The sequence below is a fragment of the Lithobates pipiens genome, unplaced genomic scaffold (genome assembly GCF_037356315.1).
Source record: "Lithobates pipiens isolate NorthernLeopardFrog02 unplaced genomic scaffold, aLitPip1_a1.2 Scaffold_25, whole genome shotgun sequence".
NCBI lineage: Eukaryota > Metazoa > Chordata > Amphibia > Anura > Ranidae > Lithobates > Lithobates pipiens.
The window spans coordinates 63,413,408-63,437,418 of NW_027507787.1; the positions used below are offsets into that span (position 1 = coordinate 63,413,408).

The 24,011-nt window shown below is 42.9% G+C and overlaps 1 protein-coding gene across 2 annotated transcripts in view; it reads right to left on the reverse strand.

Moving 5' to 3' along the window:
- The window catches only part of LOC143930316 (cGMP-dependent protein kinase 2-like), a 341,093-nt gene extending 332,601 nt beyond the window's left edge, over positions 1–8,492 (reverse strand). The window contains exon 1 of one of the 2 annotated variants that reach the window (XM_077454561.1): positions 8,158–8,492. The gene's annotated coding sequence lies outside the window, so the exon portion shown is untranslated. The remainder of the gene's footprint in view (positions 1–8,157) is intronic. The other variant, XM_077454562.1, reaches the window with a different exon arrangement.
- Between the last annotated feature and the right edge of the window lie 15,519 nt (positions 8,493–24,011).

Here is a 24,011-nt window from a genome sequence, read left to right on the forward strand (position 1 = left end):
GTGCCACCTGTCCCCAGTGCCACGTATAAGTGCCATCTGTCATCAGTGCCACATCAGCGCCACGTGTCATCAGTGCCACATAGTGCCATCTGTCTTCAATGCCATATCAGTATCACGCGTCATCAGTGCCACATTTTAGTGCCATCTGTCATCCGTGCCACGTATCAGTGCCATCTGTCATCAGTGCCACCTGTCAATGTCACGTGCCATCTGTTTTCAGTGTCATGTGTCATCAATGCCACGAATTAGTGCCATCTGTCATCAGTGTCACGTGTCAGTGCCACGTATTAGTGCCACCTGTCATCAGTGCCACATATTAGTGCCATTTGTCATCAGTGCCACGTATTAGTGCCATGTGTCATCAGTGCAACGTATAAGTGCCATTTATCATCAGTGCCACATATTTGTGCCATCTGTCATCGGTGTCACGTATCATCAGTGCCACGTATTAGTGGCATCTGTCATCAGTGCCACATCAGTGTCACGTGTCATCAGTGCCACGTATCAGTGCATCTGTCATCAGTGCCACGTATCAGTGCATCTGTCATCAGTGCCACGTCAGTGTCACTGTCCTGGTGCTCCAGGGCCTTCAAAAGTGTAATAGTTAGTCAACAAGTTATATGTGTAATTTATGCTCCTAGAACACCTGATGGCGCTCCATGCATGTTGGGCCTCTCTGAGTGGCAAGGCTGTGGAAAAGTCCCACACATGTGGTATCGTAAAAAACTCAGGAGGAGTAGCAGAATATATTTTGGGGCGTCATCTGTGGTATACACATGCCATGTGAGAGAAATAACCTATTACAATGACAATTTTGTGAAAAAAAAAATCTTCATTTTGCTAAGAATTGTGGGAAAAAATTACATCAAAAAGCTCACCATGCCTCTTACTAAATACCTTGGAATGACTACTTTAAAAAAAGGGGTAATTTGGGGGGTATTTGTACTTTCCTGGCTTGTTCGGGTCGCAAGAAATGGGATAGGCCACCAGTACATCAGATGTGATCAAATTGTATGATTTGCACCACAGCTTGTGGACTCTCTAACTTTCACAAAGACCAAATAATATCCACTAATTTGGGTTATTTTTTACCAAAAATATGTAGCAGTATAAATTGTGGCCAAAATTTATGAAGGTAAATTAATAATTTGCTAAATTTTATCACAGAAACAAAGAAAATTTTATTTTTTTCTAAATTTTCGGTCTTTTTTCATTTATAGCGCAAAAAATAAAAAACCCAGTGGTGATCAAATACCACCAAAAGAAAGCTCTATTTGTGGGAAAAAAAGCACAAAAAATTAATTTAGGTACAGTGTTACGTGACTGAGTAATTGTCATTCAAAGGGTGAGAGCACTGAAAGCTGAAAATTAGTCTGGTCATGAGGGGGGTTTAAGTGCCCAGTTGTCAAGTGGTTAAAAAAATATTATTTATTAATTTATGAATTTTTTTTTTTTTTACCTTTTTATTTTTTATTTTTACACTGTTTAAAAAATTTTTTATGTAAACATCCCTTGTAATAGAAAAAAAATCATGGCAGGTCCTCTTAAATATGACATCTGAGGTCAAAAAGTCCTCAGATCTCATATTTTGACTAAAATGCAATAAAAAAAAATTTAATTTAAAAAAATAGTTTTCAAAAATTGGCCCTTTAAGAGCTGTGGGCGGAAGTGATGTTTTGACGTCGCTTCCACCCAGCAATTGTATGGAGACGGGTGGGGGCCATATTCCCCTCACTCGTCTCCATACTGAACAAGCAGAAGGACGTGATCGCCTCCTGCCATGATCCAATGCCCTCCGCCGCTTACCAGAGCTGTCGGCAGCGGTGGAGGACACCAGATCATGGCAGAAGGGGGGCCCTCTCTCACCAACAATAAAAGTGATCTCGCGGTGAATCCGCCACAGGGACTACTTTTATCTTGCAGTGGGCCACCCGCTGAAGAAGAGGATACTGAGGTTATGGCAGCTAGCTACTGCCATAACAATGATATTCCTCTTCAAACAGCCACTGTAAAACTAGATTTTTGAAATCCAGAATGTCCATTTGGATTTAACCAAACCCCAACCTCTGCTCTTACATGGGGGCCACCGTGATCACTTTTTGCCATAAGATGGTTCAATGCTTGAGAGAAAGACTTCTTTTTCTCTGGATCCTTAGGAACGTTTTATCTAAGAAAACAAGGAGATAGGAACTCTTGGAACTCCAGTTTGTACTTTGGAGCTATTGAGGACATCTGCCATTCGTCTTGAAACTCTTCCTGGCAGATCCTTGAGAACTGCAGAAGAATTCCCCCTATTGAGCGAGCGGGGGCACCTCCTCATAAGGAGGCTTCAGTATCTTGTAGGTTTCCTCCCCCAAGACCTCTTTTGTCCCTGGGGTTAACCCTGAGGATTACCTTTTGAGCATGAAGGTGGAAGCCATTGTGACTGCCTGGAGGCTGATGCCCCTGGCACAGAAGAAGGAGCTTTAAAAAAGAAAATACATTTACTCCTTTTCTTAAATGGCAAAAGGGGTACTTTTTGTACTAGAATTTCTTTGGATGTATTATCCCAAAAAAAAACCTTAATAGCTGTTTCACCACAAAAGGAAGACTAATCAGGAGCTTCTGCATGGTGCTTAGCGAAGGGTGCAAGGCCTGAAGCATAGAATTTCTCAAAGCAACTATTGCAAACATAAAGCTGCCTGATGCTGGGCCTGCTGAGCAGGATAACCTTGAACACCTGTTTAAACTGGTCTCTCAATGATTAAGCAATTACTGTCAGCGCAGGCTGAGACACTCCATCTGCCAGAGAAAAAAGTTTTTTATTTATTTTATTTTTTTAAATAGGAATTCCAACTTTTTATCCATTGGATCCCTAGGCATTTGAGCATTGTCTGCCAGTAAGTTAAACTCTTATTCACAGAGGATATAACACGTTAATTTCTGGTATACCCTACTTAATGAATTTCCTCCGCGTTAGGATAAAGTATGAAAACTTTTTAGAAGGGAAAATAATGCTTATCTGGATGATCTCTCTCAGATACAAAAAAGCTTTTCCAACAATGAATAGACAGAAAAAGGCATGCACAGCTTGAGGAGGCTTTAGCGAACCCAAACAATCAGTTAAGGGTACATAAATGTGGAGCAAGAAATTACACCATCAATCTTAAGATTGAAACAGCTGATTCTCCCACATTTAACACCTCAGAAGAGGAGTCACAAGCCTCACCATGGTCCCCTAAGGGAATTTGTCTTCTCCCACTCCTAGTTCCTCAGTTTGAGGGTCCTGGGCAATGGAAGAGAACCTGTCCATTTTGACCCATACTGGGATGCGATTAAAGTCGTCAAACCTTTTTTTTTTTTAAACCTATTATGGCTGAGGAAAAAATATCTTTTTAGTAAAATAAACAGGGACTGCAGTGTTGAAAACTGTTTCAAACATTTCATGGCCCCGATGCTCACTCGGACCAGCCACCCTCTCTCAGGGGAGGATGCCATTTGTAGAAATTAGTAGGCTTTTCAGAGCTTGAGGAAGACCCTTTTAGCTCTTTTTTGGGGGTGTTTCAACCCCCCCTTTGACCTTAGCCCGATGCACAAAGCAGAGGTACTTACAGAAGAAACCACATCCACTGCTTGAGCAATAGTCCAGCCACTGCCGCTGCTATTAATGCTCAGTTTGATGCAAATAGTAAATGTGTCAAATTGGAAGTGTCAACAAAACCTCTTTCATGCTCCTCTTTGCTCTTATGTCTCTCTGACAATTTTGCAGCCAGCACAAATGGATTTTTTTTTTAAAACACACTCCCGCATTGGAGGATGCCAACACCACACTAAGCCCCTCCCCCACCTCACATCGCGACCCCCTCCTTTCACTTTCAATAAAAGAGTTTTGGGGTGGCGTGGAAGAGACCTGGAAGCCGCTGACGAGTAGAGGCGGTGAAAGAAAGCGACATTGCCGATCGTTTTCAGTTTCTCCCTTATACTTAGCCTCATGAAGAGGGGAAGAGTTCAGCCCAGGTGGGGTGTCTGGAGGAAGCAAAACCCCCCAAACCTACCAGAGGTCTGCCTGCTAGCTGGGGGAAAAAAGTCTGCTGCTTCTGTGACACAGCGTGATTTCTGAGCAAAACATGAGAAGGTACATGCTCCATACAGCCCACAGTGGTGACACTTAGGCAGGACAACATTTACTTTAAAGGAGACATTTCAGAAGAAAGTGTAAACATTCCTTAGAAAACTCCACTTATGTTTCATGCTGCAGGGTTTTCCGTGGTATAAACAACAGACCCAATCTTCACCCTTCATGGTGGGTTCCGTTAACAAACCTTCAGGACCCTTGGGGAACCCACAATCCTGGACCTGTATTAGCACCCCGCCAGTAAAATTTTATGGCCTTTATACCAAAAGTACTGGATCCTGGGGTCCAGCTCTCTAAAAAGAGAAGTGTTTACAAGCAAAGACCTTGTTTCTTTAGACACGAGGCTCGGGTACCATTCAATTTGGCCTAAAATACACTTTGAGTGGATCCAGCTGCATAGCTAGCCCCAGCAAGGATTGCTCCAGTGGAGCTCAGCACAGCACATCTTCATTCATGACCAACACCTTAGACACTGGTGAAAAAACTGAGATTCTCCCGGTATGGGAAGGCTTATATAGGGAGGCAACTTCCTGTTTACGGTGTCCATCTGTTCGTCCATCCCTAGTTATAACCGCTCTTATGCCCTGTACACACGGTCGGACATTCCGACTACAAAATCTATCTGATTCTAAATCTAACGGATTTTGGCCAAAACTTGTCTTGCATACACATGGTCGTACAAAGTTGTCGGAAAATCCGATTGTTTAGAACGAGGTGACGTAGAACATGTACGATGAGACTATAAAGAGGGCAGTAGCCAATTGCTTTCATCTCATAATTTATTCTGAGCATGCGTGGCACTTTGTCCGTCTGAACTGTCTACACCCGATTGGAATTTAAACGATCGGATTTTGTTATCAGAAAATTTTAGATCCAGCTCTCAAACTTGTGTGTCAGAAATTCAGACAGAAAATGTCAGATGGAGCCCTCACATGATTGGATTTTCTGACAACAAGATCCGATCGCACATTTTCCGTCGGAAAGTCCGACCATGTGTACAGGGCATAACTCTACCAAAAATGGAAGAAAAATGTGTTGCCTTTAGTTCTGCTTTAAGACACAAATAGGCTCCACCTCCCACAATTCCTTTATTTCCCAAGAATGTTCCTCTACCTTAGACTACAAGTGCAGCTAAGCAGCAAGCTTCTTTCATTAACTGGAAATATATTGCTTTTAAAAAAAAGTTGTATATGCATTCTTTTTAAATTATTTTCAGTTCAAAAGATACTTTTTAAAATGGACTTTCTTTAAGTCTGGTAAATAAAAAAAATATTGTATATAAATATTATGGATTTTTATTTTAGGCAACAATTTCCTTTTCATGGTTTCCATCATTTTCTTACCTCCTATTGTTTACAGAGCCCAGATAAAGCCCCTTGGGTGAAACACATGAGTGAGTGATGTCCTGGTGGTGCTCTCTACGTAAATGTGTAATAAAGACATATACATGCTGGAAGAGGACCTGCATTTTTTGCATTGTTTACAGAGCCCCGTAACTCAAGCTGGAGCTTAAACACACAAATTCCCAAAAGGGATGCAGACAGCAATTAAAACCTTATCAAAGCTCTAACCTTTCACAAATATATCTGAAGCAAAATAAGTTCTATCTGAAGTCCGTCTTCACAATATGGAAGAAGGGTAATCTGTGTAATCTAGTTTGTAGTGATAAAAACAGTGTAATGTATTGATGTCAGATAGGAAAGGAGTCTGTCACACCGCTTTCTCTGAAGAGAACAAGACTACCATGTATAGGAAATTTGGCCAGAAGGGTACTTTGAAGGTTTGAGCAGTTAAATCAACCAATATAAGAGCTGTATTGTATTTTGTAACACAAGGACACATTATTTAATTAACCAGAACAAGCAACATACATTTTTTACTGTACAAATAAAAAGGTTTTTACATGAATGATATTTAAACGACTTGAGCAAAACACAGGAGTACATAAAAATGTTAATTGTTGATCTTGACCCTCTGCTATCCCAAATAACATTAGTTATAGGTCTTCTAGATGATTATGAATGTGCATCAGTTATAAGCATGCCATGCTAACACAAAGCATTTTAGCAAATAAGACAGTTTCACAATTTTACAAAGGTTCTGTGTCAAAAAATGTAATTATTAACATTATTAGGTATCAAGCGTCAGCCATCAAAATACATTAGACTTTGACTCAAGGTCATTTTAGCAATAAGAAAAATGGGCATTTGCTCCAGGCCCACTGTGACAGATAGTCCAATAAGCAACATATTCAACTATGGTGATACCAAAGAAGACAATGAATTCAGGTCCCAGGTGATGTAGGAAACCCCTTGTTATAAATAGGGAACGGTCATCTTTGAACTTAAATGACCGATGCAGTTGTTTGGATGCAAAAATAAAATGGGGTTTAACCTATAACCCATCAAATCCCAACCATCAACTTAAATCAACTGAATGTTCCCACAACAGCAGATTTGTGATATTTCCTTCAAAGAAATCTAAAGGGTTAAGATAAATTAGTATTAAAGAAAAAAAGCATGCAAAAGCAACTTATGGAACCTCCTGAAACAACATGATGTCTGGAGTATGATGAGAGTGCATAACCGAGTGCTGTCATATACTGGTGGGGGACAGAGAGCTTGTCTAATCCTATGCAATATTATCAGAATATTGATATTAGTGAGAGTGCTCTAGTAATGCTTTAAACAGGTTTGCAGTTATACTGCCATTTAGGGTTACAATACGCATACAGACTATGAAAAAAGGAAGGTCTTTAGACCTATTTATCCAGTAAATAGCTGGTGCGTGGATAGCCTCTTAAACTTTCTAGATGATTATTATCTACTTGAATATCATTGTGGCAAGAAAGAACATCCACTCAGCACATTGGCACATATGTATAGTGAGTTTTCTTTTGTTTCCTAAAAGCTTTGAAACCCAACAGGGGTGCTTAACAGCCCTCCTATACAAATTCGGATTAGGCTGCCCAAGACTGAGCCCAAATTGGGTTAGTTGGCCCAAACTTTGTGTGTATGCCTTGGTTTAAGAACTCCAACAAGATTTCGTTTCTTTAGAATATAAAGTTTTATCTGGTTTTACATGGATGTCCAGACCCACTTATATATTAAAGTGACCCTGGCAGAAAGGCCATTTTATATAGGTCACCATAGGTTACTAAGCACACATGATGTGGCGGATTCTAGTTATTGCTTGTCACAAAAAGAGGAAAAAAAAAAAAAAACACTTCATGCCTGTATTGTTTATTAAACTCTGAATTATTAATAACAGATTCTTCTGTACAAAATAATTTGCAAGAGACAACCTTTATAGACACATATGTATGCTTACGTATTGTGCATCTACACTGATATATTGAAACATTACATTAATAATATTTTACACATACATTTTATATATGTGTGCATATGTGGAAATATATAACTATTTAAAATCTTCTATTTTCTTAAATATATATATATTATTACACCTAAACATGTGTAGAGTATCAGTGTAGTAAGAAGGCAATCTAGAATGAATACAATGGAATAGTAATTTAAATATAGAATTTCTAATTTTAACAGGTTTATTACAGAATCTTAAGGTTTTTCTCATGTTAACCTATAGGAAATAAGAAAATAAATCCTTCTAATTAATATACTGACATCAAAAGCCATCCTGTAGGACAGGTATTAATACGTGTGGTCACGACCTTATCTTGTACAGACATAAAGCTTTGAGATGTCGCTCTAGACGTTGGGTGCACTCTGAATCTGAATAATATACGTATCCAGCAAACACATTGTCACTCTGAACAAAAAAAAAATGCATGAAGGAAGCAGAAGCAGCAGACAGGCTTGTGTGTGTAATCACTTGTCACACATGAAAAAAGATGTACACTGCATGCCTCTATCATTGCACTTGAAAGACAGGGACCATGCAACTTGCTAACCCAATGCAAAAAGGAGGAAAAATAATAAAAAAAACAGAATTTATATAAAACTGCAGGAGAAGTTTACAAGGCAAAGGGTATGGGGGAGCTGACCACTCTAAGGTGGACCTACCTCTGATTCCTTGGGGTGATGAGATCCTTCCAGGTGACAGGCACAGGGGTCAGTGTAATGATCCCAATAGAAGGAAAGCTCCTTAGTTGCTGATGTTTATAGCTGCAGGTCCCTCTCAGGATACTGCACTGCACAGGCATCCCGCTGCCCTTTTTACATCTTAGCTTTCAGGGTACATCCACCTTGACTGGCATTACTGTGGTCACTTTGGGACAGCTGGCGAGGAAGCAGCATGGGATAGGTCACCACTGCTGTTTTTCTGCTTATCATTTTCTCTCCACCTCTACAGCAAGTGTGCTTACTATCAGGGCTTACAGCAACTGGAGAACATTCACAGCAGCTGTGAAAATATGACAGATAGAAAGGGGTATAGGGAACTGAGGCTGTGAGTGCCATCTGCAGGGAAACACAGGCAGCAAAAACACATCAGCCTTTTATTATGCCTGCAGTACAATGAAGAGGGTTAACCAATTCCAGCAAACATAATACGTTTTATATAAACTGATCATATTGTCCGCATGGGCATTTAAATGTGAAGGAACACAGAATGTTTAAATGAAACCTACTATGAGAAAAGCATAGAGGTTTTCACTAATGGCTTATCCTGTTGTAAAATGCTAGTTGCCTGGCTATCATGTTTACCATTTTGCTTTGAAACTTTAAAGCTGAACCCTGGGATAGGCAACTGTCTAAATACAAACAGCATGTGTATTCTGACTTGAACCTTGGTGTGCTCTGTGCATTTATTCCAGGGCCGATCCTGGGTGGGTCCGCGGGGTGCAGCGCACCTGCGTGGTGCAGAGGTTGGGGCGCCAAAGCGCAGAGTGCTCCCCTCCATCCTCTCCTTGTCTGTGTCCAGAGGTGGCTCTCTCCGCCAGCAACTGACAGGAGCAGATCAGAGGAGGAGAGCGAAGCAGCTGGAGAGCGAAGCAGCCGGAGATCGGAGCGGCTGTCTCTGTGTGGAGAGAGACCAGCCGTGGGCTCTTATTTGCCCCTCCCTCTCCCCCTTATGTGCGGCTGCAGTGGCATCTCTAGGGGGGTGCGGGCAGAGGGGTGACACCTGTGGGCAGCGGCACCACTAACGCTGCACTATCCTCACCCGCCTGTGGTCTCACACAGCGGAGTGGAACGAAGCTGCCTCTCCTTCCTCTCTGTTTACATCTACAAAGGAGGGGGGGCGGCTTTGGTTTGCTCCACTGTGTGAGAGGGAGTCTGAGGGACACCACTGTGCCTATCCTGCGCTCATCTGAGGTCTGTAGTTTAATGCAATACAAATGGACATGTGCTGTGGGAGTGCTAGGGGAGAGGGGGTCTGCACGGATGTAGGGGGGTCTGCACTGATGGAGGGGGTCCAGTTATCTCCAGTTAAACCACATCCCAAAGGTTCTTTATTGGATTGAGATATGGTGACCGTGGAGGTCATTGGAGAACAGTAAACTCATTGTCATGTTCAAGAAACCAGTGGTGAGATGATTTGAGCTTTGTGACATGGTGCATTATCCTGCTGGAAGTAGTCATCAGAAGATGGATTTAGTCATAAAGGAATGGACATGGTAGACAACAATACTCTTAATACTTAATACTTTTAATCAATGCTCAGTTGGTACTAAGGTATCCAAAGTGTGCCAAGCCCCCCCCCCCCCCCCCACACCATTACACCACCACCACCAGCCTGAACCATTGACACAAGGCAGGATGGACCCATGCTTTCATGTCTATGACAAATTCTGACCCTACCATCTGAATAGTAAACAAAGGTAAAGATGTTGGCGCTACAAAACAACACATATATGGTGATTCAACACATAAAATAGTGCATAATAAACCATGTGCATATTCAAATAGCAAACTGATTAAAATACATTGTGACAATCCCAACACCCTAAAAACATATAAGAATTCTTCTGATTTGATGTATGTTCAAATGAGTGCTTCACCACAAGTGCTCATGAGGCAGATGGCAACTCACCAAAGGTGTTTGACCACTTTTTAGGGTAGGTCAAAATGTGCTTTATTTGGATAAACCATATAGATCCTGGATGTGTGTCACTCAGTGACAGTCCCAATTTACCCAGGACAATCCCGATTTTGGGACCCTCATCCTGATCGGAATGTTTGGCTCTGCAGCAGTTCTGGCTCCTGGCTTCAACAAAATGGCCACCAGCACCTCCACGAGAGCTTTCCCCTTGTGTTCAGCTACATCTCCTCTTGTTCCTCGTGTTTGGTGGAGAGGGGAGGGGCCAATCTGTGCAGCCAATGAATTGGCTTCTCTCTTCACAATTCTCCAGCCGGGGTTAGTTGCACGGATTGGCCCCTCCCCTCTCCACTGAACACGAGGAATGAGTGGAGATGTAGCTAGACTGCAGCCAACACTCCGTATGCAGCCAACACTCCACTGGGGACACCTGATGTAAGAGGCACTCTGCTGGGGGCACTGATTTAAGAAGCACTCAGCTGGGGGCACTGATTTAAGAGGCACTCCGCTGGGCACACCTGTTGTAAGAGGCATTCTGCTGGGGACACTGACCGCTGGGGAAACCTGATGTAAGAGACACTCCGTTGGGGACACCTGATGTAAGAGGTACTCCGCTGGGGAAACCTGATATAAGAGGTACTCTGCTGGGGACACCTGATGTAAGAGGCACTCCCATACTTGCCAACAGTCCTGATTTTCCCAGGACAATCACAATTTTGGCACCCTCGTCCCGACTGGAGCTCATCCCGATTAATTTCCCGGGATTTTACCTTTGTCCAGTGAAAATCGGGAATGTTTTAGGAAAAAACAGCTGGTGGGCTACAAAAAGATGACCACCGCCACCGTTATAAGGATTATTTCCTCTTGTGCTCGGTGGAGAAGTGAGGACACAGATCGTGTCAGGAAAGGTTCCCTCCGCTGGTAATATCTATAATTTGGCATGCAGTACTGAGGTCCACCAGCAGGTGTCTCCTGTCAGTTTGGAACTATCAGAGCTTTTTCCTGCTGGTATTATGTCATCTTTGGGCCACAGTACTGGTGTCCACCAGTGGATGGATCCTGGCAGTGTGGAGCAGGCATTACCTTCTGCAATTAGGCATCACCTGACTTTGACAGCAGCTATAGTATAAATTCCCAGCAAGTGCACACACACCTTGCCCTGGTATCATCCTTCTTTGTGTCCTGACCTGCAGCCTGTTTATCTGTGATCCTGATCCTGGACCTGAACCCTGATTCCTGTATCCTGAACCCTGTGTCAGGGCTCTGTTTGCACTTTGCGGGTGAATCTGTGTGCGCATATGCGTACGCGCGCCATTAGGCAATCCAAGCATCGGCGCGTGTGTGTGCGCCAGTATGCACCTCATGCACACGCGCATGCGCAACGGCCGCGTGTGCGCGCTGGCGTGGTTTGGCGCCAGTGGCCCTATTTAAAGGTACAGCTGCATTTGTTCAGTGCTGTTTGTCTGCAGCTTGTACCTGAGACTCCTGCTACCATTTGTTCAGTGCTGTTTGTCTGCAGCTTGTACCTGAGACTCCTGCTACCATTTGTTCAGTGCTGTTTGTCTGCAGCTTGTACCTGAGACTCCTGCTACCTGTTCATCTGATTGCTATTACTGACCCGGCTTACGTCTGACTCTGCTGATCTCCCCTGCCCTGTTCTGCCAGTTCTGCCAACTTCTGCCAGCTCTGCCAGCTTCTGCCAGCCTCTGCCAGTTTCTGCAGTTCCAGCCATCCGGAGGACCATATACACTGCCTGCATCAGCTGCTGCATCCAGCCCAGACACTCACACCCCGCTGCGCTCACGGGACCACTGTCTTCACTCCAGTGGGCCCTGAACCAGAGTCGTAAGAGAAGTCTTCTTCCACCAAGTCAGGCTCACCATCCAGGTACCTAACACCCTGAACCTGTTTGTTTCTGTTCCTGTATCCCTGGATCCTTGCCCTGCAGCCTGATTCGTTTCATCTTGTTCCCTGTCTGTTTACTCCTGGCCCCCCATCTCCTGTTTATGACCCTGGCCTGGCTTGACTACAATTCTGGTACTCCCTTTTGCTATATATATGCTGGTTGGTTTATTATCACTGGTTGTTCAGTTTGTTCACTCTGTATTGGTGGTGTGTTCACATTTATATGCATTTACTTTAATACACTTATTTACTTTCACCGGTTTATGTCTGGTTCACTCTGTCACAGTCACACAGTTCTGGTCACATCTGGTTTATGACAGAACACTCTGTAAGGAGGGCTCTCTTTCTGGGGGACACAGATCGCTCTGTAAGGAGGGCTCCACTGCTGCTGCCAGGGACACTGAAGTAAGGAGGGCTCTGTTGCTTGGTGACACAGATCACTCTGTAAGGAGGGCTCCACTGCTGCCAGCTCCTGGGGACACTGAAGTAAGGAGGGCTATGTTGCTGGGGGACACAGATCTGTAAGGAGGGCTCCGCAGCTGGGGGACGTCAGATGTAAAGGTGGGCTCCGCTGCCGGAGACACCAGATGTAAAGGAGTGCTCCACTGCCGGGGACACTAAATTTAAAGGATGGCTCCGCTGCCAGGGACACCAGATGTAAAGGAGGGCTCTGCTGCTGGGGACACCAGATGTAAAGGAGGGCTCCGCTGCCGGGGACACCAGATATAAAGGAGGGATCCACTGCTGGGGACACCAGATGTAAGGAGGGGCTCTGCTGCCAGGGACACAGATCTGTAAGGAGGGCCTCTGCTTCTGGGGGCACCTGATGTAAGGGCGGACTCTGTTGGGGGCACTTGATGTAAGGACGGACTCTGCTGGGGGCACCTTATGTAAGGACGGACTCTGCTGGGGGCACCTGATGTAAGAATAGATCTTACTGGGGGCACCTGATGCAAGGACCGACTCTGCTGGGGGCACCTGATGGCATCTGGTGGTGGGCGACGTGGCAGGTGTCACGCTCAGGGATCCCACTGATTCTGGATTATGGTGAGTTAAATGATTTCATTCTATATTACAATGTAATAATAATAATAATGCACTTCAATCATCCTGACACCACAACAACCATGGTGCTGGGATGATTGAAACACTAACACCAGGAGTATCTTTATCTCCTTATTTTTTAAACTCTGGAATAAGCATTTCTATTGTAGTGTAGGATCTGGGCCTGCTGTCACTCCATCCCTCTTTCCATCCATTCTCTCTCCTTTCCTTCTTCTTTCTTTCTTTCTTTCTCTCTCCCTCCCTCTTTTCTCCTTTCTTTCTCCATCTCTCATTCATCTCAGACTCTAACCACACCCCAATTTGAACACGCCCATATACGCCACGCCCACTATCTCACATAAACCACACACATTTTTCAGCCATTTTGTCATGCCTACAAACACATGTCCTGCCCCCTAATTATAATAAGACTCTGCCTACAGCCAAAAAAGTGTCCCTATGAATTTTTTTACAATGTTGGCTACAATGGGCTGGGGATGTGGAAATGGATAACCAAATGTGATTGGCTGGGCTCCTCAAAAATGGAGGTTGGAGATGAAAAAGATCTACCTTGTCCCTATAGAGCCATGCACCCATGCCGCACACATCCTCATATTAATTGCAAACCCCATGAGCATACCATTGAAGGACAAACCATAGTCTGGCTCCCTCTAGTGGGGAAAATGTTAATTGCCATAAGCTGTTTAATAGGAATAAAAAAAACAATTGCTAATATATGGTACAAATATGGAATTGTGATGAAGATTGTTGGTGAGTGGGTGCTATCCCTACTCAAACTAGAAGGTTAATGCCTGAAATAAGAAAAATAAGAGTAAAATTTCTAATACAGTACATGGTAAACCCATTACAAATCAGTCCTTTCATTGTTTCGTTTATAATCTTAAAGCAGAGTTCCAGCCGCAAAATTTTTTGTTTTCTTTCAGTCAGCAGCTACAAACACTATATCTGCTGACTTTTAATAAGGACACTTACCTGTCCAGGGAGCCCGCAATGTCCTCTCCCCTGAGGCTGATCCATCCATCGGATCGGGTGCAGGCGCCGCCATTCCAACTAAGGGCAACCGGCAGTGGAGCCTGAAGGCTCCACTGCTGGTTTCCTATTGCACATGTGCGAGTCACGCAGTGCTTCCTGAAGGTCCCCGTCATCTTCTGGTATACACAAAGGTCCCAGAAGGCAGCAAGGAAGAGGACGTGATGCACTGAGCCATGGCGAGGCTGGAATGGAAGTATGCAAGGTACTTCATAAAAGGTAAAAGTGGGTAGAACTTCACTTTAAGACATATGCATTAGAAAAAGATTTTAAAAGGTTAATTTAGTATATGATGCTGATATGATTTTTCTCTATATACAGAAGATTATTCATGATTTTATAAGTAATTTTTGGTCTTATTTTCCTTTCCTTTTCCTTTTTGTGTGTCATTTGAAGTTTGTCCTCTTATATATTATATTATATTATATTATATATTATATTATTATACATATATAGAATACTTTTTTTTATTTTTTGTTCAAGTTTTTGGTCAAATTTGTTTATATAATTATATCTATATATGTTTGATGGTTTTGCATCTACTGTCATGGTCTATTGTCTGTTGGTATTTATTTATTTTATGGGCCTTTTCAGATTGGCAGAGGACGATCAGCTTTTATTGATGTACATTTGATACTTCAAGCTTAATCTTTTCTTTTTCTTATTGTTAAACAAAATGAGATAATGTGTGTCTTTTTCCTTCCCCTCTATTTTGTTCTGAATATGCAACTATATATGTAGTTGGGACAGGTGGTGTGTCTACTGATACCAACCACACCTATGGACACGAGTGTTGGGGGCCTATTTATGGAATGTTATTAGCACACCTCAAGGTGATGAGTAAGAACAGTGTAGCTGTGCAAAACTAGTCCACCTCTGTTCTGGCTACTGCAACCGTAGTGTTTGTCATTGTTTACATGGAATATTTAATAAATGGACTTCAATCACGTCGGTGTGCAGCCAATTTTTAAACCCAAAAAGCACCCCCCCCCCCACAACCAAACTTATTTAATAATCAGTAATAAAATGTTTAAATCTATAGACAGGTTCAGACCCCGGGGATATAGAGATTGAAGTCTGTATATCCACTGGGTTTTCTATTCCCCAAAATCTGCGCGATGTTGGAGCTGATGCATGTGCCTGGTGGCCATGATGTCCGCCGGGCACCTGCGATCACTCCTAAGAGAAAGAGAACAGACATCTCTCAATGTAAACTGACATCTCCTGTGTCAGGAGAGAGGAGACAGATCTGTTGTTCATACTGATTTGGAACAACATTCAGTCTCCTCCTCCAGGCAGTCCCATCCCCGCACATTTAGAAACACTCCCTAGGATACACATTTGATCGCCCCTAATGTTAACCCCTTCCCTACCAATGACATTTAAATAGTAATCAGTGGCTATTTTTAGCTCAAAAAAGTGTCAAAAGTGTCCGATCTGTCTGCCACAATGTCGCAGGTCCGATAAAAATTGCAGATCACCGCCATTACTAGTAAAAAAAATGCCATAAATCTATCCCCTATTTTGTAGATGCTATAACTTTTGTGCAAACCAATCAATATACGCTTATTGCAAATTTTATTACCAAAATTTATGTAGAAGAATACATATTGGCCTAAACTGATGAAGACATTTTTTATATATTAATAGGATATTTATTATAGTAGAAAGTAAAAAATATTGTGTTTTTTTTTTCAAAATTGACGCTCTTTTTTAATTTATGACGCAAAAAATAATAACCGCAGAGGTGATCAAATACCGTCAAAATAAAACTCTATTTGTGGGAAAAATGGACATCCATTTTATTTAGGTACAGCATCGCACAACCGCGCAATTGTCAGTTTTAAACGACGCAGTGCCGTATCGCAAAAAATGGCCTCGTCAGGAAGGGGGTAAATCCTTCCAGGGCTGAAGTGGTTAAAGTGGGTACCGGTCCCCAAAAGGTTCCTACTTAAAAATTTCCAGGTCCAAAAATTGGATAAATGACTGATGCCATGTTCTGGTAAATTTGATGTTATACCTATTTGCATAAATATGGGTCAGGAAAATTTGCAATACTTCTTTTGATTCCTCCCAAATAATGAATATATTGTACCATGTATACATTTTAGGTTATGGCCACTGATTTGAAAAGAGTTGTTCCTCCTCCCATTTATTAAAAAATATATTAGAAGTGCTGGGAGCATATCTGGCCCCCATTGCTACCCCTTTAGTTTCATAAAAAAACTCCCCGAATACCAAAAGTAGTTTTTGGTCATAGCCATACTTAAGGTTTCACGAGATATTTAATTTGTGGGGTTGTTAACTCTGAATATTTGTTTAAGGCCCATAGGGTGGCATCTAAAGCATCTAAAGCATGCTGTTGTCTAATGGTGTACAGGGATTCTACATCTATTGTCACCAGTAGTGTATGGCCCCCACTTCTATATCCTTAATCAGATTAATGAGCTACCTACTATCTTTCAAATAATCTTTACCCTGTATGGAGACCGGTTGCAAGAAGGTATCAATGTATTCCCCAAGTCTAGAGTAAAGTGAACCTATCCCACTGACTATGGGTTTACCTGGTGGGATGTGCCTATCATTCTGGATCTTTGGAATCTGGTAAATTACTGGAATTTTAGGGACTTTTGGAAGAAGATATCCAGCCTCTTTTGTGTGTAGTATTACTAGCTTAGACCCTTTTTGGAATAATTGGATCAAGTGAGGATTTCAGTTTGACAGTGGGATTCTCCCGGTAGTTTCCTGTAGGTGGTTGGATCCTGGAGAATTCTCTGCGTTTCTGCTGTATATGCCTCCTGAGTAAGGACTTCTTAACATTAAGTTTCCTAGCACATTTTTTTAAATCAATATATGTTTCAAACTTGTCTAGTAATTTAACAAGTGCAAATCTTAAACCTTCACTTAAAACTGAAAGCTCCTCCTGTGTGAAAGAAATCTCTGTGCCTTTCATTAGGTCTCTCTTTTTCTTTTCTGCCCTTCTGCAGCCCCTCCTCCATTACCTCCTTGAGGGTGGGTGGCATATGTGGGGTATGCATGATCCACCCTTCAATTGGGATGTTGGTAAGCCCCCTTTTTTGGTATTCTATCTGGGCAATTTTGAATGCTTCTTTCCATTCCCTCCATTCCCACCCCCCGCCCCATTCCCTCCATTCCTCCATGAGGTCTAAATGAAAAATAGTCTCTATTGTGACCTGTTGTAGAGGGGGTCATTTGGGACTGATACCCAAGGGGGGCATAATGGTTATAGACCAATACTTTATATTGGGGGTCCTTGGTGAATTGTCACCCCCAGAATGAGGGGTCTCCCCTCCCTCCAAATGGGTAGATACACCCTTTGTTTTTTTTTGTTTTCTTGCCCTGAGGTTTGGGTGGAGTCCTGAATTTTGGGTGGGTGGGGCCCAGACCCAGTGGCATATCATCCATATGTGCAGGGTGTTCACTGCACATGGGCCCACAGGTGAGGGGGGCCCACTGTGAACAACACTGCACACATGGATGACAAATGACAGGCACTACTGCTGTGTCCCGTATCCCCTCTACTGGACTTGACCCCTCTCCTGACAGCCATGTCCCCTCCTCGACGGACACGGAAAGGAAAGACAGGAAAAAAAGTCCTGCAAGCAGCATCTTTGGGGACGGTGCGGGAGTGCTGTATTTAACACTCCTAAACCGCCCCTGCCATTGAAATCAATGGCCAGTGCTGCCGGAGCGCCTGCAAAGCGCTTTGGCAGCTGCGCTTTTATCCCTTTTTGCTCCACTAGCGGGGATTAAAAGCGGCCCACTAGCAGCCAAAAAATGCAGCTAAAATGATGGTAATGAGCCGCTAAAATTAGCGGCCAGTGCCTCAGTGTGAAAGTGCCCTAAGTGTCTATGCTGCTACAGAACTTCTTGGAGGGGGTGGTCTGCTGGGTGCTGTAGTGCAGTATAGTGGAGGGGGTCCGGTGTAATGATTGGGGGGCAAAATTGCATGGGGGGGCAATAAAACGTTTGTCCAGTGACTGAGCATTCAGTGGTCAGTGAGGGGCCCCATGAGCGGTTCCTGATGGTGGTTGATGCAGTAAATAAACCTCAGTATCTTTTACTTTTTGCTATAATAAATATCCCACATTTTCTTTAAAAAAAAACAATTTTTTTCTCAGTTGAGGCCGATATGTATTCTTCTACATATTTTTGGTACAAAAAATCACAATAAGCGCATATTGATTGGTTTGTGCAAAAGTTATAGTGTCTACAAAATAGAGGATAGATTAATGGCATTTTTTATTATTATTTTTTTTTTACTAGTAATGGCAGCAATCTGCGATTATATCAGTGCTATAAAATTGCACTGATTACTGTGTAAATGTCACTGGCAGGGAAGGGGTTACACCAGGGGGCAATCAAGGGGTTAAATGTGTTCCCTAGGTGTGTTCTAACTGTAGGTGGGTGGGGCCCACACCCAGTGGCATATCATCAAATTAGACTTGAAATGCATGCCCCTAGAACACCTGACAGTGCTCCCTACATGTTGGGCCTCTGTATGTGACCTGGCTGTGGAAAAGTCTCACACATGTGGTATCGCAGTACCCAGGAGGACTCGGAAAATCAATTTTGGGGTGTAATTCTTGGTATGTACATGCTATGTGTTACAACTATTATATAAATGGACAACTTCATGTAAAAAAAAAGAAAATGCTTTTTAATTTTCTTTCCACATTTTCCCAAAACTTGTAGAAAAAAATGGCATGTTCAAAAGACACCTTATGCCTCATAGATTATACATTGTTTTCCTTCCAAAATGGGGTCATTTAGGGGGTGTTTCCATTGTCCTAGTGCCCCAGGGACTTCAAAAGTGTAAGAGATAGTCAAGAAATTATATGTGTAATTTATGCTCCTAGAACGCTTGATAGTGCTCCCTCAATGTTGGGCCTCTGTATGCAGCCACACTGTGTAAAAGTCTCACACATGTGGTATCGTCGTACTCAGGCGTAGTAGCAGAATGTGTTTTGGGGTGTAATTTGTGCTATGCATATGCTGTGTGCAGGGCCGCCATCAGGGGGGTATAGGCAGTACTCAAGTAAGGGGCCCAAGCATCCCAAGGGGTGTGACTGGCCAGGGCCCATTCCCCCTACAGCAGCACATGAAATGAATCTATCACCTGTGCTGCTACTAGCCTGCACGGTACCTGGCTGATAGAGAGCCTCCTTTCACTTTCACTAGCAATCCCCCCGCTGTAGAGAAGTGGAGAGAAGCATTACACCAAGCCTGAGCTTCCGCTGGCCACAGCCTTCCTGACTAGCAACCCCCCCTGCGGGTGATCGTGGCCAGCACTTACTGCTCTTCCTTCCCTCTTGAGGCGGAGCCGGCTGGCTGCTGCTAGGTTGGTTTCAAATGGAATTGGCCAGGACACGGGCAGGGGGGATGGTCAGCTCATCAGCATCTATCTGCATGCACCCAGCCCTATCAAGTGCATGCAGATAGATACCAGACAGCAACCTGGAGGGTAAGTTACAAAGATTTAGTGTCTGCTGCTGTGCTCCATGTGCTGCCTGTAGATTTAGAATTTATTTAATATCCTTCTGCTTGAATGGGAAACCTGAGGGCTGAGGCTGACAAGCTGGCATCAGTGGCATGATGGAGTTGCATTGTGGAAAATGGATGGGGATGAGAGTTACATTGTGGAGAGCCTCTTGACTATGTAATTCATCCCCACCCAGAGTCATCCTCATACATTTTCCACAATGCAAGTCCATCATCCTCATCTCCATCCAGCACCATCCATACCTCCAGTCTACACAATGCATCCCCATCCACGCCCAGCACCATCCATCCCTCCAGTCTCCACAATGCATCCCCATCCACACCCAGCACCATTCATCCCACTCCAGGATTCTAGGCATGGATGGGGATACATTGTGGTAAGGGAAGGATGATTCTGGGTGTGGATGGGGATACATTGTGAAAAAGGGATGGATGATGCTGGGCATGGATGGGGACTCGGTGGGACAGCCAGTGAGCTGGCCCTGGGAAATGTTGGTGGTCAGGTCCCAGGGGCCCAATTTCTGATAGCTGCGTGTGAGAAACAACCAGCTAATATGACAATTTTGTGAAAAAAAAAAGAAAAAAAATCTTGATTTTGCAAAGAATTGTGGGAAAAACGCCTTAAAAAACTCACCATGCCTCTTACTAAATACCTTGGAATTTCTACTTTCCAAAAAGGGGTCATTTGGGGGGATTTGTTCTTTCCTGGCTTGTTAAGGTCTCAAGAAATGAGATGAGGCTGTCAGTACTTCAGAAGTGATCAATATTCAGAGATTGGCACCATAGCTTGTGGACTCTATAACTTTCACAAAGACCAAATAATATACACCAATTTGGGTTATTTTTACCAAAGATATGTAGCAGTATAAATATTGGCCAAAATTGATGAAGAAAAATTACTAATTTGCACAATTTTAATACTGAAACAAAGAAAAATGCATTTTTTAAAAGAATTTTCAGTCTTTTTTCTTGTATAGCGCAAAAAATAAAAAAACTCAGTGGTGATTAAATACCCCCAAAAGAAAGCTCTATTTTTGTGAAAAAAAAAGGATAACAATTTCATATGGGTACAGTGTTGCATGGCTCAATAATAGTCATTCAAAGTATAAGAACACAGAAAGCTGAAAATTGGTCTGGTTAGGAAGGGGGTTTAAGTGCCCAGTGGGTAAGTGGTTAAATCCTTAGTTTCTAAAAAAAGAATCCATACATATCTACTACTTAATGGGCCTGTATTCTATTTTTCATGAAATTGTTTCATTTTAATTTTTTCCCCCTATCACATCTATTTGCTTGGAATAAACATAGCATGTTAGTTTCAGTAGTGTGCACTGCTTTATGCACATTACATATCCCAAGAGTGATGACTATGTTCCTACATACAGTGGAACCATGGAGGACAAATGTAGCCAAAAAACATGGCATGTGACTTTGTTAGTGGGCATGTTGTTAGGCATTGCTTGGGCAGTTCAAAATAAGCAAGGGAAAAAAGACAGGAGAGGCTGCGGAGGTGATGAAAAAGTGAAAGTGGGCACATTGTATTCTATGCTATTGTGCTGATGTAGGCAGCTTCAGCTGAAGAACTACAAAGGGGTGGTGAGGGGACTGGTCCCCAGCAGGGGAGGAATCTTGCAGATCTCCAGGGCAAGGGGTAAAATGACTAAACACAGGAACCCGGTACTTTGAAGGAGTAGAACACAAATTGTGTGAGGAGCAGATGACAAACATCACTGAGAAAGGTAATGAATTCACTATTCACAGTCAAAAACTGATTTTTATGTGGAGTTGGGCTTTAAGTGTAATTATTTTTGTGGGAGGAGGAGGGGAGATAATACATTATTATATGGGTTGGGTTTTGGTAGAAGGTGTGTTAAAAGTGTTCCAGTACATGGGACACATTTTAACCTCAGGCTTTAGTTATTTCTTGATAATATTATGTAAAAAAGTACATATATTCATATACCAATGAATAGGGGACAGGGCTTGCTGGCTCAAGTGGATGGCTGTGTGACTCCCCAGCTTTGCAGCAAATCCAGCTTAAACAACACCATAGCGGCTGTCAGGAAGGATAATACTCGCTTGTACCTCTGCCCAGACATCCCTGCACCTCCTGGGCACCATGAACAAACAAAGCAAGGACGACAAACCACCCAAAAAGCTCACCACTTTCTTTTCCCCATCTGGCCTAGCAAGCAGCCAAGATGGTGCCCAGCAGAGCTCGTGGACTCCCCACGTGGCTCAGATCTCCTCCCAGACAAAGTCTCACACAGCAGCTACAGCTCTCACCCTCTACAAATGACAACAGCGAGTCCTCTCCTAACTCACCCACCACCATCAGCCCAGCCAAATCTAGCCTCAGAACAAATGAGCCACAACAGACACAACTAACTCAGCCCACTGCCTGTTCTCTCTTCCACAACAATTCTCTATCCGTTCCCTGCTTCAAACCAACCACTGTCAGAAAGCACAATGAAAAAAATGCTGCTCTCCTTAAGACAAACACTGTATAATGATTTATCCACTGCAGTATCCTCTTTATCCAGCCTAGTTAAGCAACATGATCAGCAAATTAACCATATATAAACTAAGATGGATGATCTATATACTGCCCATAATGACCTAGTGGATGGCTTTGCAGACCATGAGGGTGAACTCCAACTCATTAAGCTCCACCCAGAGATGTTCTAGCTGCATAAATGTTTTTACAATTTAGGAACAACTCATGTATGCAGCTAAATGCACGGCAAGACTGCCTGATCCCTTTTCCACAGTCGCTCTCTATGCTGATCTATTCAAGGCAACTATGGAAAAATAACCGACAACTTCAAACTATCACCAAGGCTCTCCAAAATCACAAAATCCTCTACAAATTGGGTTTTGCTACCAAATTGCTCATCACACACCAGAATAAAACTTACATGTTGAGAACACTTCCTGGGGGCCTCAAACTGTAGAGACATTGGCGCATTATCCCTGAAGCTGGAAACTGGAGTAGCATATCAAGATGTCTAATTTTCTTTTTAATTCTTTATTTAATTTTGTAAATTTTCAAGATACAAACAATAAAAAGAACATTTAAGATACAATCTTAATTCAAATTCCCCCCCCCCCCCCCCGTGCACTTGTATCCCTATCTTGAAAGGCAGGAAACAAACTCCTTTTCCTTGCTATTTCTTATCTTTTTTTCCTTTTCCTCCCTTCTCCTCCCCCCTCTCCTTTCTTCTTTCCTATTTCATTGCGTTATCTCCGTTACATATCTCCAAGTACTTTTGACCTTTTTCCACTCTTTCCATTTATCCTTTCGTTCTACCGCTTCTTCCCCCTTTTCATCCTCTCTCTCCAGCTTTTGTATCATATTTACTCCAAATATCCAATCCCGAGTTTTAGGGCTCTCTATTTCCTGCCATTTTTTTTGGAATTAAGCTCTTTGCTACATTGAGCAGGATTGGTATTTTCGATGATTTTTATTGTCTCACTGATCTAATTGTCCCATGGAACAAACACGTCCATGGATCCTCAGGGATGACTTCATTGATAATTATCTTTATAAGTTGTAAGATCTCCATCCAAATTTTTTTAATAATGGGGTGCTCCCACCATATATGGAACATTGTACCTTTGGCCTTACACCCTCTCCAACACTCGGAGGACCTCTCTCGCTAGAAATGACTAGTTCTATCGGGTGTATAATACCATCTTGCCAGACATTTATTTAAATTTGTTTCTATCGTCTAAGCCCTTGTACACACGGTTGGAGAATCCGTCGGAGTGTGTCCTATCGGACCGTGTTGTCGGATAATCCGACTGTGTGTGGTATGTATCGGACTGATTCCGTCGGAATATCCGTCGGACCAAATTTTCCAACTTGTTGGAAATATTTTCCGACAAACTGGTCCGATCGGACATACTCCGATCATGTGTAGAGAATCCCGATCGGACAAAGTGCCACGCATGCTCAGATCAAATTGCTACACCAAAGCTATTGGCTACTAGCCGGAACGTAGTCCCATCGTAATGAAATAACGTCATCACGTTCTGAACGATTGGATTTTCCGACAACTTGGTCCGACCGTGTGTATGCAACAGTTTCGGACACAATCCGTCGGACAAAATCCGTCGGACAAAATCCAACGGATTTGGTTGGCAGAATGTCCGACCGTATGTACAGGGGCTTAGAGTCTTTCGCAGAGCCGTGTATCAATTTCCAATTTTTTTCTAACATGTGTTAAGTGCAACTTACTCCTATTTCACTTTCCCATTTCTTGACATATGGAGGGACATCTAACCCCTCTCCCTCGGAGAGTATCCTGTATAATCGTGCAATATTATTTTTTGAGTTTCCCTTCATAATTAACCTCTC